This window comes from Acomys minous, assembly GCF_964271855.1.
Source record: "Acomys minous genome assembly, chromosome: 8".
Classification (NCBI taxonomy): domain Eukaryota; kingdom Metazoa; phylum Chordata; class Mammalia; order Rodentia; family Muridae; genus Acomys; species Acomys minous.
Window position 1 is genome coordinate 108,180,324 of NC_140489.1, and position 16,651 is coordinate 108,196,974.

The following is a 16,651-nucleotide window of genomic DNA, read 5'->3' on the forward strand; positions in this document are numbered from 1 at the left end:
CTCTAGGCAGCTTCAACTTTCACCAGGGATCTAGGCCCCAGAAGCTAGCAGGCCAGACAAAAGTAGATCTAGTCCAGTGTAAAGCTGTGAGGCCTTCTCCAAGGCAAGGCCAGCAGGGCTAAGAACAGCATAGGGTGCCCAAAAGAGGGCAGACCAAACAAGAGAGGACCCTCTGTGCCCTGGCTACTGTACAAGCCGAGGATCTGGGTAAAAGATGACTGCTCTGGGGAAACTTTCCAGGACAGCCAGCCTGAATCAGGCAGGCAGAGGTGAGGGCAGCAGACTCTGACGTCAGAGGGTCTCTTGGAGCAACTACTACACAAAGGCAAGCTCTTTGCCATGCCTCCCAAGGCAGAACTGGGGGGTGCCAATGGGGAAGTGGCAAGAGTGTTTTCCTTGGTGAGGATTTGGTTTTGCTTCCTTGGAAGAACAGCACCTAGAGGTCAGGAGCAGTTCACGTTCTAAGCCTGCCTCCCCTCTGAGGAAGGACTTCACCTGGCTCTAGCTTGACACTGTAGGGTGACACCAGTGACAGAAAAGGAGCAGTGGGCCACTGAAAAGCATTCCTGACGTATCCCAATGGTGCCAGGACAGTGGCATGAGTTCCTCATCGAGGCAGTGAAGGATGGGGCTATGGGTCTGCTGCTGGCTGGGACTTCTCAGACAGAGAGGGTAGTGGGAGAAGTACCCCATTTTAAGAGATCAACACCAAGAATTGAGGAAACTATACCAGGATCAACTATACCAGGAAGGAAGGAAGAAGGGGCTCCCTAGTTACTCTCCTTGAGAGTAAGAACAGAGGTGTCTGGGTGAAGGTGAGAGGTGTAAGAACAGGCAGGACTATGGGTTTCTTCTTAGTGAAAAGGCTGAGTCATGATCATAAAAATGCAGCAAAGCCCAAAGGCACAGAGATGCCGTATCCCTAAGGCAAGCACGTAAGAGATGTTCTTCCTGGTTTCCTCTGCCTTACTGACAGTGATGGAAGGGAGTCACTCTCCAGAAATTGTCTGGTCCCGAGATACCATTCCACAGCATAAACCCTTGCATCTTGGCCTCGAGGGTGCATGGTCTCTGGGAGAGGTACTTGGTCTAAGGGCTGTTTTGTGTCCAGATCAGTGTCCAGTCCTTTCTGGGGACCATCAGTTTCCAGGTCTTTCACAAAGGTGAGTATAAACATTCCATTTGTTCATATGGGGCATGATGTGGGACCTGTCAGGAATCCAACAGCAGACAAGTGGGGAGCCTTTCATTGTAGGGGCCCAAGAACTAAGCAAGTAGGCAGCCACTGAGCAAGGATGGGCTTGTTGGAGAACCGGTCATCCTTATCACAGCACCCTCTTCATCTGTGTGCTATTGGCCATGAGCTGCCGGATCTGAATGAAGAACTTCCCTCGGCCTTTCCGCTGTACTTTGCTTTCAACTGCACTTCATAGCGGTAAAGGACTCCATCCCCACACTGCACATCAAACAAGAAGTGAAAAAAAGGCAACCTGGATGGAACTGTTTTCCCAAGCAATGAGGTACCAAGGTTCGTCATCGGTCATTTTCTCCTGTTTATCTTGGTCCTTCCAGCCCAACTCACTCTGCCCATGCATTATCTGCATACTGGTTTTAGTCAAGTTGAAGGTCCAATCCACAGTGGCTGGCTCTAATCCAGACAGTCGCTTACATTGAATGGAGACATTCAACCCACTGTCGGTTTTACTTCTTGAAGGTTGGGGATGCCTCCAGAGGGTCTCCATACCTGTTGGCAGCATCCACTTTGGTACAGACGGTATCCATGGCTGCTTTCTTCTCCAGTCACTCCAATCGCTTCTGCTTCTTCTCTTTGGTCTTGCTCAACTTTCTCCCAAAGGTAGTGGCTGCAGCAGCAGCAACCCTCAGCTTCCCTTTCTCGCACTTGACGGTAGGTAGGGAGGCAGCAATGGAGGCACCAGAATGACAGCTGTCACATTAGTTTCTGTGACAATGTCTCACTGGACCTCGAACTTACTAATGTGACTAGCCTTGCTGGTCAGTGAGGACCAGGGATGGTCTTTTGTCTTTCCCCTCTGGGCAGGGATCACAGATGCATGCTGCTTCTTCTCGGTTTTTCCACAGGTTCTGGGGGATCGAATTCAGGTCCTTGTGCTCATATAGCAAGCACATAATGGAGCCATCTTCCAGCCCTGCCTCCATCTTTATGAGGCCTCAATCTTTATGCACATTTTGGATTTAGATTAATTTATGGGCGCTCACTGATTAGAACCAGAAAAGATATGACTAGGTAAGTTGACCTTTTGCCAGATTCTTCCCTGGTAGTATATAGCATTGACCTTAAATATAACATGTTGTATAATTTCTTGTTATGGATCCAAGTCTGTCTCAACTAAAAATCTCCTACTAGATACCCGGGTTATAGAACAAAGTAGGACATTATCTAAAAGAACTTTTGTTATGATTTCTTCTGAAGTTCTACATTATATCTGCCTCTCAGTTGTTTGTACTTCCAAAGAGTAGAATATGAACATATAGAAACTTTAAAGAAAATGGAGAAATGGTGTGAGGAACACTATTGTTTTATCATTTGTGTTGATTTTTTTTCTTTTTACACTCCCCAGCCAAGTAAAGGCCCAGAATTCACACAAACAGAAAGAAGAGTAGAGAATCCAAATAAAACAAAGGAAGCATGCTTTTTACTTCCTGGTAGCCACAGATGGAGCTCCCCCACTGCAAACACGACTCCCCAGTGTGCAGAAACCCACCTCTGTTCTCTTCTGGCAGTGCTAGTCTACCAGTGTTTAAACATCAAGCTGGAAATCACCCTTGCTTCCTTCCAGTAACAGCCTCCTTTCCCTAGTGCTTGTCAGAGAACCCATAAACCAGGGCACATTTGAGTGGAACTGTTTAAAACGATTCCATGGAAACAAGAGGTTGTGATTTCCTCACTGTTGCTCACTGCTTCTCTCCCTCTTTCAAGCATGCTCTCTATCTCTTTTTGAATCAAGAAAAAAAAAAACGTAAAAAAATAAGAAGTATTGTTCTGGCACAGGAGGCTGTGGCTCAGAGGTGTACTGTGCCTCCAGGCTCCACACAAAGTGTTGCTTCTACCAGGCTTATAGATGTACAGGTCCTGCCTCATGGCTCTGAGTGCTGGGAGTTACTTACTTTCATTCCAAGGAGTTAGGATCAGAGCAAACGGCAGAACTTCTCAGTGTCCGACATGCTTCAAACATCCCAAGTACAGAAGGCTAGATTTCATGGAAAAACCACAATGAAACCAGCCAAGACAGGATACCTCCCCCAGAAACCAGCCTCCTTATTCTAGCCTGTGAAACAAATGAAAAACAGTTGCCACAGGGGTTTAAAGAACCCCTTTGGGGCTGGGGGAAACAGTGGATCAATGGAAGTTTGAGAACTGGAGTTCTTTGTCAGGAACCCCAGAGTAGGTGTGAAAGCCTGTTCAGCATGGTGGCTGACCTGTAGTTCCAGTACTAGGAACGTGGAGAGAGAATTCCTCAATCAAGCTGGCCAGCAGATTTGACATATTGGTCAGCACTGGGTTCAGCCAAGAGATTGCCTCAGGGAATAAGGTTTGGAGCAATTGAGGAAGACTTCCAACATCAGCCTCAGGTCTTCACATGCACACACACATAATACACACACACATGTGCATCCATACACAAAATAAATAAACAGAAATAAGGAAAGTGACAGTCATGAAGAAATTGAGTGAAATGAGCTGTAATTATGACCTTAAATGATGACCATGCATTTTTGTGTCATCTCCACCTCATAGGACTCCAAGTCCTTTGTATGTTTGGATTACACAGTCCCCTATGAAGAAGAGAAAGAAGGAAGGTCTCAACATCAAGACAACAGTGGGAAATCGAGGACCTCCAAAGCCGAATGGAGCTACATTTGTCAGAGGCAGACTTTTTTTTTTTACCCCCACAGATTTGCGTTACATTTTAGGTAAAGTCACAGAAAGAGTTTGGTTATATGGTGTGATAGTTTTCCCAGGAGCCCAGTGTGGGTGCTTTCATTATCTACCAACTCACGTAAGAGGAAAAGAGTGTGCTGAATGTATCTCTTCTGGGATCCACACCAGACACCAAGAGAGTAGCCACTGACAGGGGAAGTAGAGAACAAAGAATCTCTCAAGAAAGCACATCAGAAGTGACATTACACGATCATTTCTGTCTCACACTTGTACACATCCTTCTTTTGACCAGTGACAGCAAAGGAAAAGAACAAATTATGTCTTCATGTATAGAGCAAGTTAATCTTTAAATGGCAGTTCAATCGTATCTTGATGCACCATTGTTAGTATATTTGAAAATCACTATAAATTACCCAGTTAGTGTTTATAATAGTGTCCTGCCTTATCTTAAAAATGTTTTTTTTTTCAGACAGTCTTATTATGTCACACTGGTTGGCTTGGTACTCTCAGTTTTAGCCTAAGCTCACAAAGATTCACTTGCCTCTGGCTCTTGAATTCTGGGATTAAAGGTGTGTACCATTCCTGCCTGATCTGTCCTGTCCTAAATATACAGGAAGAGACACTCTGCTTCTAAGTGGACACAACTGCTTAAGAGAGAATATAATGGGCATGGGGAGATGGCTTTGTGCTTAAGAGCACACTGGCTACTTTTGTAGAGGACAAGTTTGATTCATAGCATCCACATTGTAGCTTACAATTATCTGTAAATCCAGAACCAGAGGATTTGATACCACCATTTTGCCTCTCTGGGCATCATGCATGCAAGTGGTACACAGGTACACAAATAGACATACAGGCAAAGCACTCATACACAAGATGTTGACATTTCACATAGGAAAGACTAATAAATTTTCTGGTCAGTGTCGGGGCTTGTTAGTACTTTGGATTGGATAAAGTAATTTCCTCCTTGTTACCCTAGAAGTAATTCATGCGTGCGAGAGTGCATACACACACACATACACACACACACACACACACACACACACACACACACACACACACACACACACACAGTCTAATTAAGGCAGCGACCATTTGATTTTTATAAGGTGGGACTTACCCTGATCATCAATGCAGAGAACAAGCCTTCCCATGCAGGGGTAGCAAGGTGCTGATGGTTCTAATGCCATTAGGTTCAAGATTCTGCTTAATCCTACTTTGCCTGGAAACAGTCTGGATCCTTGTGTAAACAAAATTGCTGTATCTTTTGGTTAGTTTCTCTTTATTTTCTCCTCTTCTGCTCCAGGGAGTCGAGTGACTAGACTGTCCTAAAGCCTTAGTATAGTGCTCATATCCTTGCTTAGACTTGCAGAAAAGGTCCCTTAAGAAGGGAGCCTCTCTCAGTGCCTTTCTTTGAGGCAGGGAGGGGACATAGGTACACAAGGAGGCATGTTTTTATTGCAGATTATGGGCTGTGTGTCAGCGTGTCCTCAGTGGGTCTTTGAAAACCAGGGGTGTTCTCTAGTTAGGCTGATGACCTCTCAGTGATGTTCACATTCTATTGGCGAATGGTGTGCTTCAATTTTCCTTTTTCTTGGCTGAGTTTCTGTTATATTTTTAATCTAATTTTTGATAGATGGTTGTTGAATTCTTCAACCATAAATGTTGATTTCATTTTCAACTTTTGTCAGTTTCACTTAAAATATTTTACAGCTCAGTGATTTTATAAATAGATGTTTAAGATTATTGTATCTGTTTGGAATATGGATCCACTCACCATTACATAATAACATTCATTTATCTCTATTACTTTTATTTGATCTGAAGACAACATTATCAGATATTAACATATCCACTTCTGTTTTCTTTTGTCAATGTTATCAATGCTTACATAGTATATATTCCATAATTGTATTTCCAACCTGATCTGTATTTAACATGAGCATTTTGTACATGTACCATGAGTCATATTTTTAATATGTTGTTCCAACTTGAGTCTTTTAATTGCTATATTTAATCTATATTCAATGCATTATTCATATGTTATTATTCAGGTCTGCTATTTTCTCTATTTTGTTTTTCTTTGCATTTTGTGAGTTATTTGGATACTACTAAAAATGTGACAAACCAGCCACTGGGCAAAATGTCCTCATTTTTACCCCAGACAGAATTCTACCTAAAAAAATGGCAAGCTTGGATGCAGGTAGAGTCAATGGCCAAACTCTGTCAAGACAGGGTAAGCAAATCCTCAATAGTTCCTGCCTCACAAATATATCTCTCAGATATATTGGGCCAGAAGGCTGAAGAAGATGCTTCAACATTATAGAGAGTTTTGGGTGACTATTCAGGTAGAAAACCGTCTCTGTCACCTCTTCATTTGGAAAGCTACTAACCTGCACTCCTGGCCTACTCAGATAATCAAGTTTACTCCTTCTCAAGTCTCTGATGGAGTTGATGACTAGATAGCTTAGTTTTACAATGAAACTTAATTGTTTAGGACTTAAGATGTTTTTAGGTCTAGATAGGTTTTCTAAGTTGATAATGACAATATGTGATGGAGATTGATTTACATTCAGAAATTTAGATTCATGAAGATAGGAAAGATGTCTTCTTCAAGGCTGTCAAATACAAATAACCAGAACACTAAGAATGTAACATTTACATAATTCCTGATTGTCTCACAGTTCTTCTTGCCACAGGTAATGTATTGTATATATGTGTAATAATATAAATGTACATGTACAAAAATAAAATAATTAAAAAAGAGTTAAATTTCGATTAATCAATGGGTTTTATTTTTAATTTTTTACTTTTAAGTCTCTTTGTATAGCTTTCTATACAGTGTTGTTTTTATCTATTTATTTATTTTTAAATTTACTGTAATTGGTGTTGTCATGATATGATCTGGATTAGCGGTACCACTGTTTCAATGTATAAAGTCTTCAGCTTTTCTTATGTTACATTACAACCTCACTTGTAACACAGCTTATTCCTTCTACACAGAGAACCACGCTAGGCAGTGCTGCTTCATGTCCAGCATGAGAAAAATCTCTACAAGAAGAGCCCGTTGTTTACATTCTCACTTGTGCACTTCGCCTTCCCCTCAGTCCTGATGCTTTGAACTTCATTTTTATCCTCAGACACAGAGTTTTGCTCTTAGCCTGGCTTGGGCTGGAAGTCACTTAAGACCCTGGATGGACTTAAGCTCATGATCTTCTTTTTTTTTAAATTTTATTTTATTAATTTATTCATATTACATCTCAATGGTTATCCTTGTATCCTCCCATTCTTCCCTCCCTCACCTTTGACCATGTCCCCTGGAGGGGGAGACCTGGTGGCACTCAGAGGAAGGACAGCAGGTTACCAAGAAGAGACCTGATACCCTATGAGCATATACAGGGGGAGGTAATCCCCCTCAGGAACAGTCATAGGGGAGGGGAATAAGGGGGAAATGGGAGGGGGGGAAGAATGGGAGGATACAAGGGATGGGATAACCATTGAGATGTAACAAGAATAAACTAAAAAAAAAAAAAAGAAAGTATACATTATATATATATCACAGTTTCCCTAATTTCTATTTTTAATTTTTACTCAAGCCTACATTTTGCTTTGTCAGGTTGGATAATTTCCACAGTCTCAATTCACATTCATGGTTTCTTCTATCTGTCTTTTTGAGTCTGCTCTTAAAGACATTTTTGTTACTAATTTTTTGGTTTAAATGTTTCTTTTTTTATATGTTCCTGTGCTGAGGCTTTTATTTTTACTAATTTGAAAAAAACATTCTACCTTGACTCATTTATTTCAAGTGTTTTATAATTGCTAGCAAGGCCTTAAAATGGCTGCTTTAAATTCTAACAGTCCTTGCCATCTTTGTGTTGATATCTGTTGATTTAAAAATATTTTCATTTTGAAATCACTTAATCCCATGTGCATTTATGGAGCACCATATCATGTTTCCCTATATACATATATTGTACTGTGTTCAAGTTACTGCAACCTTTCTATTCTCCAAACATTTAAACCATGTTTTAAGCAAGAACATCTGAAGTCTCTTCTCCTGGCTTTGGAAACAGAACAGCATGTTGCTTTTGTAGGTGTCATCTCCCTGTGCAATAAAACCCAGAATGTCTTTCTCCTAACCTTCCCTCCCACAGACTAGTCTCCTCAGACTCTGGAACAACCATTCTACTCGCTGCCTCTGTGAAGTCAATTCGTTTTTCTTCCACGGGGCAAATAGTAGTCTATTGTACTTGAAGGGAGACGAGGAGCTATTAAGCAATATATGCAGAACAAGAGCATCTCACAAAAGAGAGAAATAAGATACTGCCTTAGAGGGTTTTCAGTATGGTAGTTAAGTGCCAAATGAGACAAATACAAAGGGTATTACACAACATACTATTCAGACAAGCTGATTTTAAATGTAAGTAAGCACACACAGGCTATATGGTGCACGTAAGATAACTTGGACAATGGAACTCTACTGAGCCCCTCCCAGAATAAACAAACTAAAACTTCATATAAGTAAATAAAGGGAGCAAACCTCAAACCAAAATCACAGGATAACAGCAGGCCCTAAATACACACACCCTAAGCTCCTGGAACCTTTGAGAATATTACTTTATCAAGTTGAAAAGACTTTGATGGCAGCATTTTTCTAGTCATGAAACAGAGGAGACTGCAGTAGATTCTCCTGCTGCTTCCAATGTGATTATGGCCGTCATTTTACATAAAAGGAAGCAGGAGCTACTTGACCACAAGTATGAGGCCACAAGCAAAGAGATGAAGGTAGTCTTAAACGATGGGAAGGAAAGAAATTGATCATCTCCCAGAGACTTGAGAAGAAATACAACACTGATAATGCCGTGGCTTTAGTCTAATCAAGTCCATCTGTCAGTTCTGATTTGCAGAACTGGAGGACAATGTTTCTCTCACTTTAGGCACTAAGTTTGGGATAATTTGTTATGGTGCTAGTAAGCTAGTACCATCAAACAATTAGCCAAATGAAAATTAAACAAAACAAAACAAAATAGAATTCAGGAATAGAATCACAACATTGGAAGGAATTGGCAGTGTATCCAGAATCTGTTGTTGTTGAAAGGAGACAAGAACCAACACTAGGAATTATGGCTTTAAGTGGAAAACAATCATGCAGTCTCTTGATGTATCTATTGCCTGGGCACAAACAATTAAGATGTAAGTAGGATGCTATACAATGTTTAAGAAGCCAGTTATCTACACTCACTTGTCCTGTATTTAGTCAGATGTATCTGTCAGCTTACTGCTGCTGTAATAGAAAGCCTAAAAGCACCAGTTTAGAAGAGGAAGGGATTTATTTGTGTTAGGGACTTTCCACATTGTGGAAAAAATACCGGAGAAAAGTAACCTGTGGAAGAAAACATTTATTTTGAGTCACAGTTTGAAGGTTAATCATGGCTGAGACCTTCAGCTGTAGTGTGAGGGAGCCATTCCCATTGCTGACCATTTCTGGTGGTCAGCTCATTTTCTTCCTTTTAACGCAGTCTGGATCCCGGCATAGAGTGGTGTCATACAAACAGAGGGTGGTCATTCTACCGCCGTTGACGTGATTTAGAAAGACCTTTAAAGACAAGCCACAGGTTTGTTTTCTGTAATTCTAGATTCTGTGGTGTAGATAACATATGTCAACAACGACAATGTTTTTTGTTTGTTTGTTTTTGTTTCTTTCTTTTTTTTTCATTCAGGAATTTCAGTCCATAATAGGCTGGCTCCTCTGTTTCAGAGAGAGTATCATTAGTGCATCAATGTTTCTTGTCTTATTGTAGCTAAGAAGAAAAGAGGCAGGAGGAGGAGAGAAGGAGTAAGAGGCTGGACAGACAGACAGACAAAGTGGGAGGGAAGAAGAGAGAGGAGGGAAAAAAGGAGAGACAAAGAAAGAGAGGTGACAGAGGAGGAGTGGAATGGAAAATAGGGAGAGAGACAGTTAGAGACAGAGAGAGACACACAGAGAGGTCTGTTTCTTTCAGCTAAAGCTCATTTTTTAAGTTTCTACCAGTTTCCAATGTCCCATCAAATTAAGAATTTGTCACTGGATTAATCCTTCGGCTTTGTTAGAGATCTTGTGATAACATATCCTTCCCAGTAGTGCCACCTCTTAAGATTCCAGATTGAGAACCACATGCCCAGCTAGCTCATGGGTCTTTTGGGAACATTTCTCAGCCAAACTATTCCTATGTTCAGAATAAGCAAGCAGTGCAGTTTTCACCAGGGGCTCTGCACTATGCTCACATCACAATCGAAAGGCACGGAAACAGACATCAGAGAAGACGGAAGTTAGAATAGGTACATCATTCTGGCTGGTTGGTTTTGGACAGTGCCATAAGGCAATTTTCTTCATCAGACTTTTCTACAACAGGGAGAGTTTTATAAGGAGCCTATACCACTTTTAACAAAATGATAAAATGTTAATGTTTTTTCTGTGTGTGTGTGTGTGTGTGTGTGTGTGTGCGTGTGTGTGTGTGTGTGTGTGTGTGTGTGTTTTAACTGGCAACTGAACCTAGGGCCTTACTATGCAAGGCAAATGTCCCTCTGCTGGGATGATTGTTTCTGGCAATACCCCCACCCTCAATTCCCCCATCCCCTCCCTACCCCCACTGCCACATTTTTGGGTTTTCAAAACTGGGCTTATCAGTGTAGCCTTGGCTGTCCCGGACTCACTTTGTAGACCAGGCTGTCCTTGAACTCACAGAGATCCTTCTGCCTCTGCCTCCCTGAGTGCCAGCCCTCTCCTGCTTTTTTTTTTTTAATTAATTTATTCATATTACATCTTGATTGTTAGCCCTTCCCCTGTTTCCTCCCATTCCTCCCTCCCTCCCACTTCCCCCCTTCTCCCCTCCCCTATGTCTGTGATTGAGGGAGACTTCTTCCCCCTATGTATGCTCTAAGATTATTGAGTCTCTTCTTGGTAACTTGCTATCCTTCTTCTGAGTGCCACCAGGCCTCCCCATCCAGGGGACATGGTCAGAAAAGGGGCACCAGAGTTCACGTGAGAATACTTTTTATTTTGCTGTAGTCTCATCAAGTTGCCCAGGATGGCTTTGAACTTACTCTGTAGTTCAGAATGGCCTTAAACTTGTGATCCTCTTGCCTTAGTATCCCAAAGAGCTCGGGGTCAGAAGCCTGTGCTATGAGGCTTGCCTGAAGTGTTGCTGATGTAAGGAGGAAGGGATTTTTCCAAACATTTTTATTAAAAGAATTATGAAGTGAGTGTCATTAATTAATTTCAAAACAGAATCTCGAATTTCTCAAAATCTCTTAACAACTTTCCTTAATGTATTAATTAAACTTGATGTTTTACATATCTACTTTCTGTTTTCCTGTCACAATTAGCAGTATGCTTCTCAAACTCAGATGTGAATATTTTTAGATAACTGTCAAATTGAGTGTTTCCTCGTGTGTGTGTGTGTGTGTGTGTGTGTGTGTGTGTGTGTGTGTGTATGTGTGTGTGTGTGTGTGTGTGTGTGTGTGTAGGCAAGATTCTCCATGAAGCAGAGAAGATCCTGATAAGTACACACACACACACACACACACACACACACACACACACACACACACACACACATGCAAAGTATGAAAGCAAAATGCTATGGATTATGGGAATGGATCTTACCTGAGATCGATCCTTTATGGCTACATACTTAGCCCTGTATCCACTGCCCAGACAATGATGTTGCCTACACCATTTACGGATTGGAACATAACTAAATAGAGTAGGAGTGGGCACTCAATTGAGGCTACTCAATATCTCAGCTGGCTTGTGCTAACATATGGTTTTACTTGAAAATCCATGTGACACCTTTGGCTGTGCTACTCTTGGACTGGCTTCCCAGGCAACAGACTCTGATGTAGAGGTCACCTTATGGGAAGTTTATTTGGGGTGATGACGAAAGCAACTTCTCTGGGGTGAGGGCAGGATATGGAGGAAGAACATTCAGATGGAGAGTCAATGGAATGAATTATCAATGCAGATGCCATGGCGACCTGTGGAGTTGGGATGATGCCTTGGAGTTGTGTGAAGTTGGGGCAACAGCACATGGCATGTATCCTTTCTGTTAACATTCTAGAAGGAGACACAAGGTTGAGGGAGAGACTCCGTTCAGCCTCTTAGGGATCTGACACTTGAGGGCTGTTCCTTGGCAGCACTCCCAGTGCTTGGACAGTGGCCTATAGCCTATCATAGGACCAGCGTCTTGGCCATTCCTCAGACCTCTGCTTTGGGATTTTAGATGAATGATGTATCATGGTTCATGGAAGAGAGTGAGTGTTACACGGATGAAGAGCCACATGGGCAAACAGGAGGCTCATGGAAATTAGTAAGAAATCAAAGCTGTGCCTTACAATGGGAAGCCTACAAGAGGGCACTGAGTGTCACCAATCACTCTGAAGTCTGCATGTAGAGTTAAGTTGTGTGACACCTGTGGTTAATCCTGTGGAGACATGATTTCCTACACAGGAGTCTTTCCTTAAGGTTCACATGTATTCTTCCTTTAGAGGTGCATCCAGGAATCTAAAGTTCAGTGGTGATCTATGTATTCAGAGTCCTGTGTTATCCTATCTCTGAGTGAAATGAACTCACAGAGAACCAAGGTGCCCACAGCATCATGTTTTGGAGATCAGAATCACTTGCCACAGTAGCATGGCCCTAGGCAATGCAAAGCATGAAGTCTCTATCCAAGAGAATATTGTTACATGAACCCTGCTGCACTCGAATGTTCTTGACCTATATTGCTTGCTCCAAAGTAATGCACACATCTTTACTGTATTTATGTCTCAAATGTTTCCACACTAGGTAGTTAATAAGTATGCTAAGTGTATTTAGTTAAATAAATGAGATGGAACATTACTTACCATTGGCCTTTATAATACTATGATTATATATATATATATATATATATATATATATATATATATATATATATATATGTATATACTGCTTTTTTGTCACATGTCATAGACTAAGGAAAGTGCTTTACATGTTGTTCTGGATAGTATTGTGTAAACTTCATACAAGCTAATATTTTCTGAAAGGAGGGAACATCAATTAAGTGCCTCTGTAAGATTAGGCTATAGACAATGTTGTAGGGCATTTTGTAATTACTGCTTGGTAGTGGTGTGGTCAAACCACAGTGGGTAATTTCATCCCTGGGATGGTGGCCCTGGGTTATATAAGAAGCAATCTGGGCAAGTCATGTGGAGCAAGCCAGTAAGCAGCACTCCGCCATGACCTTTGCATCAGCTCCTGCCTCCAGGCCCCTGCCCTGCTTGAGTTCCTGTCCAGACTTCTTTTGAGGATGAGCTTTGACATGGAAGTGTAAGCTGGAATAAACCCTTTCCTCTCAAGTTTCTTTGTTATGGTGTTTCATCACAGCAATAATAACATATGCTCTTTGTTTTATACATGAAAACCATGTGACTAGCTGTTCTATAAAATGTCTCTTGTATAGATGAGGAAAATGGCACCTAGGGCATTAAAGTGCCTTGTTGGGGTTGGCAGGTGGTAGAACCAGTGCTTAAATCAGGAAGCTACAGTCTAGACTACACATGAGATGTACACTGTTCGACGCAACAGATTAAGTGCTGTATGATTCTCATTTCCACAGTGCTGGGGCTTGGGTGGAGTCATGAAAGATGTTTGATTACCAAGAAGAGACTTGATACCCTATGAACATATACAGGGGGAGGTAATCCCCCTCAGGAACAGTCATAGGGGAGGGGAATAAGGGGAAAATGGGATGGAGGGAAGAATGGGAGGATACAAGGGATGGGATAACCATTGAGATGTAACAAGAATAAATTAATAAAGTAAAAAAAAAAAGAAAAAAAAAAAGAAAGATGTTTGACCTAGCTATCTATCCCCCCTCCCAAAGGCTATCCATCTCAAGTTCAACTCACTGGAAGTCCTTCTTCAGGCTCCTCTCTTTGTATGATCTCTTTTCAAGCGGCAGATATATGGGACACCAGACACTTGAACTATTTCACACTGAAACACTGAAACTGTAGCATTTCGCTTGCACAACTGACTTCAGATATTGAGTATGTGGGAGTCTGGGACACGCCAAAGAGACAAATTTGAAGGCCACTTGAGGCAGGTTCACCTCAGTGATCGTTTTTCCCTAACACTGACCCTATGTGAACAAAGCTTGTGTGCGCTTTTCCCACACACCACAGAAAAGACTGTGTAGTGTGGCATAGCAAATACCAGGTGAGTATCTGATTTTGTGAAAATTCCAAATAAGGTTTGTTTTTACTTATTTGTAAATCATCACATTAAAATTGTTAGAATATGCTCTAGAGCAATTTGTGGAGAAAGGCTGTAGTTCTTTGCTGGATTTTCAACTCCTCTCTCTCTCCTTTTTTTGTGGCTTTAAGCAAAACCCTTCAGGTGGTGCCAGTACCACAACTCTTTGTTACCTGGGCTGCAAAGTTCTGTGCCAGGTGGTTGCCTAGCAACCCTTGTTTCTTTTATATTCTTTTGTCAGAAGGTATTTTTGTGTTGTACAATACAAAATTTTGTATTTATGTTTATGGATGATTTAAAGTGAAGTTCTTATGTGTGCGTAGAGTGCAGCAAATTCCATGTGGGTCCATCAAATCTCTAAGTAATAATTATGAGACCCTGAAGCCTTATTTGGTGAAACTGCAAGCAATCACGACCCCCCTCCCCGCCCCACTCTGCAATCATAGAGGCACTTCAGAATCCTGCAGGAAAGCACAAAGGGCTCAAAGAATGTGCTGCGTCTAATGGACTGCATGCTTCTGATGAAATGTGGCTCTTTAAAAATACATGTATTATTAGTGCTCTCATGGGCTAAATGTACTTTTATTGAAGATATTATCCAAAGTTGTTTAGTGCTCAAAGCTACAGCGATAAGGAAGACAGACAATAGAAAACATGTAGGACCTGGTTCACATTTCCCTCCCAGATCTTACGATCATAATAATTTACCATTTTTTTTCCAGCCTGGAATGAGGAACAGCTTATGGTTTTGTGTGATTTGTGTTCTAAGTTTCATGTGTGAACTCGGTTTTTCTGGGTTTCACAAAAACCCTTCAGGGTGGTGTCTAGAAGGACAGGAGAACAGAATCACTGAGAATTCCTATCAGAAGCCATATCTTTTCATAACTCAGAGAGAGTTGATTCTGATCGGCAGAGATAATCTTATCGATTCACATCTGTAACAAATACAATTAATAAAGATTGATTTTTTTACAAGAACAGAAATAATTGATTGAAATAACTTCAAATACAGACAATTTTTACACATACTAGCTTCTAAGAGGTTTTATAGTTTAAAAAACAATGTTATGAATAAAGTATGATTTTAAAAATTATATTTATTTTTACTCTTATTTGACATCAATATATAATTGAGGGATATCATTAGAATTTTTAATATGATAGCATTTGAACTACTTCTCATTTTAAAAACAATATTTGTGTGTGTGTATGTGTGTGTGTATGTGTGTGCGTGTGTGTGTGTGTGTGTGTGTGTATGTGTGTGCGTGTGTGTGTGTGTGTGTGTGTGTGTGTGTGTGTGTGTGTAACTGAATGCAGAGCCTGTAACAGCCAGAAATTATTGGATCCCCCTACGGATGGAGTTACAGGTGACTGTGAGCTGCCTGATCTATGTGCTGGGAACTGAGCTTGGGTTGTTTGTGAGAGCAGTACATATGTTTAACTACTGAACCATCTCTTTAGGCTCAGAATAATTTTTCTTTCCATCACAGGTTTATTTACTTTATGCTATTTTAAGTTGTCATTTATTCTGCTTATTTTATGTGTTGTGCCTGTAATTTTCAGTGAGATTTCCCCTATTCTATCATTCTATAGTATTTCAGCACTTACCCGTGGTCCTCTTAGCAGCAGGCCTTCCACCACAGTCATTTCGACTGCTCTGGCCCCACTGTTCAGTAGAGTTTGAAGCAAAGTCTGTGGTTGCTTCATTTCCTGAGATTGTTCATGTTGAGGAGTTCTCAGTAGCCAGCCTTTCTCGGATAGGTTATTGCTTCTGCACATTCCCTCAGAACTTTGCATATATTCTAATTTATTTATTTATTTTTTTGGTTTTTTGAGACAGGCTTTCTCTGTGTAGCCCTCGCTGTCCTGGAACTTGCTCTGTAGACCAGGCTGCCTCAAACTCACAGAGATCCACGTGCCTCTGCCTCCTGAGTGCTGGGATTAAAAGCATAAACTACCACCGCTTGGCTTTGCATATAAGGTTAACACCGTCTCTGTAAGTTGGAAAAAAGTCAACAGTTGGTCAGTTTTAAATTTTCCTTTCCTTTCTTTACTACTTTAACTTTTAAATTTATTATAGTTTATTCACATTACATCCAGATTGTTGTCCCTTAGCACCTATCTTCCCATTCCCACCCTCCCTCCCTCTTCCACCTGTTTTCCCTCCCCTAGACCTCTGAGGAGGACCCTCATCCTTCAGATCCCATCAGTATAGTCTGCCTCACCTTCCTCTGTATGCCCACAAGGCCACCCTCACCAAGGGGCAGTGATCAAATCACAGGCACCAGAGTTCATGTTAGAGGCAGTCCCTGCTCTCCGCCCCCCCTCCCCCGACATGGAGAACTAGCTGGCCATCCTTACATCTGAACAGGAGGGCGGGGTCTACATTCTTTGCTTGCTTTGTGCAGGTCCCTCTGCTTGCAGATCCACAGAGCTTGATGATTTCTTTATGTAGC

At 41.4% G+C, this 16,651-nt stretch overlaps 1 pseudogene across 1 annotated transcript; it reads right to left on the minus strand.

Annotated features, from left to right (window-relative positions):
- Window positions 1-1,325: 1,325 nt before the first annotated feature.
- Window positions 1,326-15,842, minus strand: LOC311603423 (N-alpha-acetyltransferase 40-like; annotated as a pseudogene). The gene is made up of 2 exons: window positions 15,804-15,842; window positions 1,326-1,899 (listed from the first exon to the last, which is right to left on the minus strand). The product of its transcript is annotated as an N-alpha-acetyltransferase 40-like (transcript).
- Window positions 15,843-16,651: the final 809 nt, after the last annotated feature.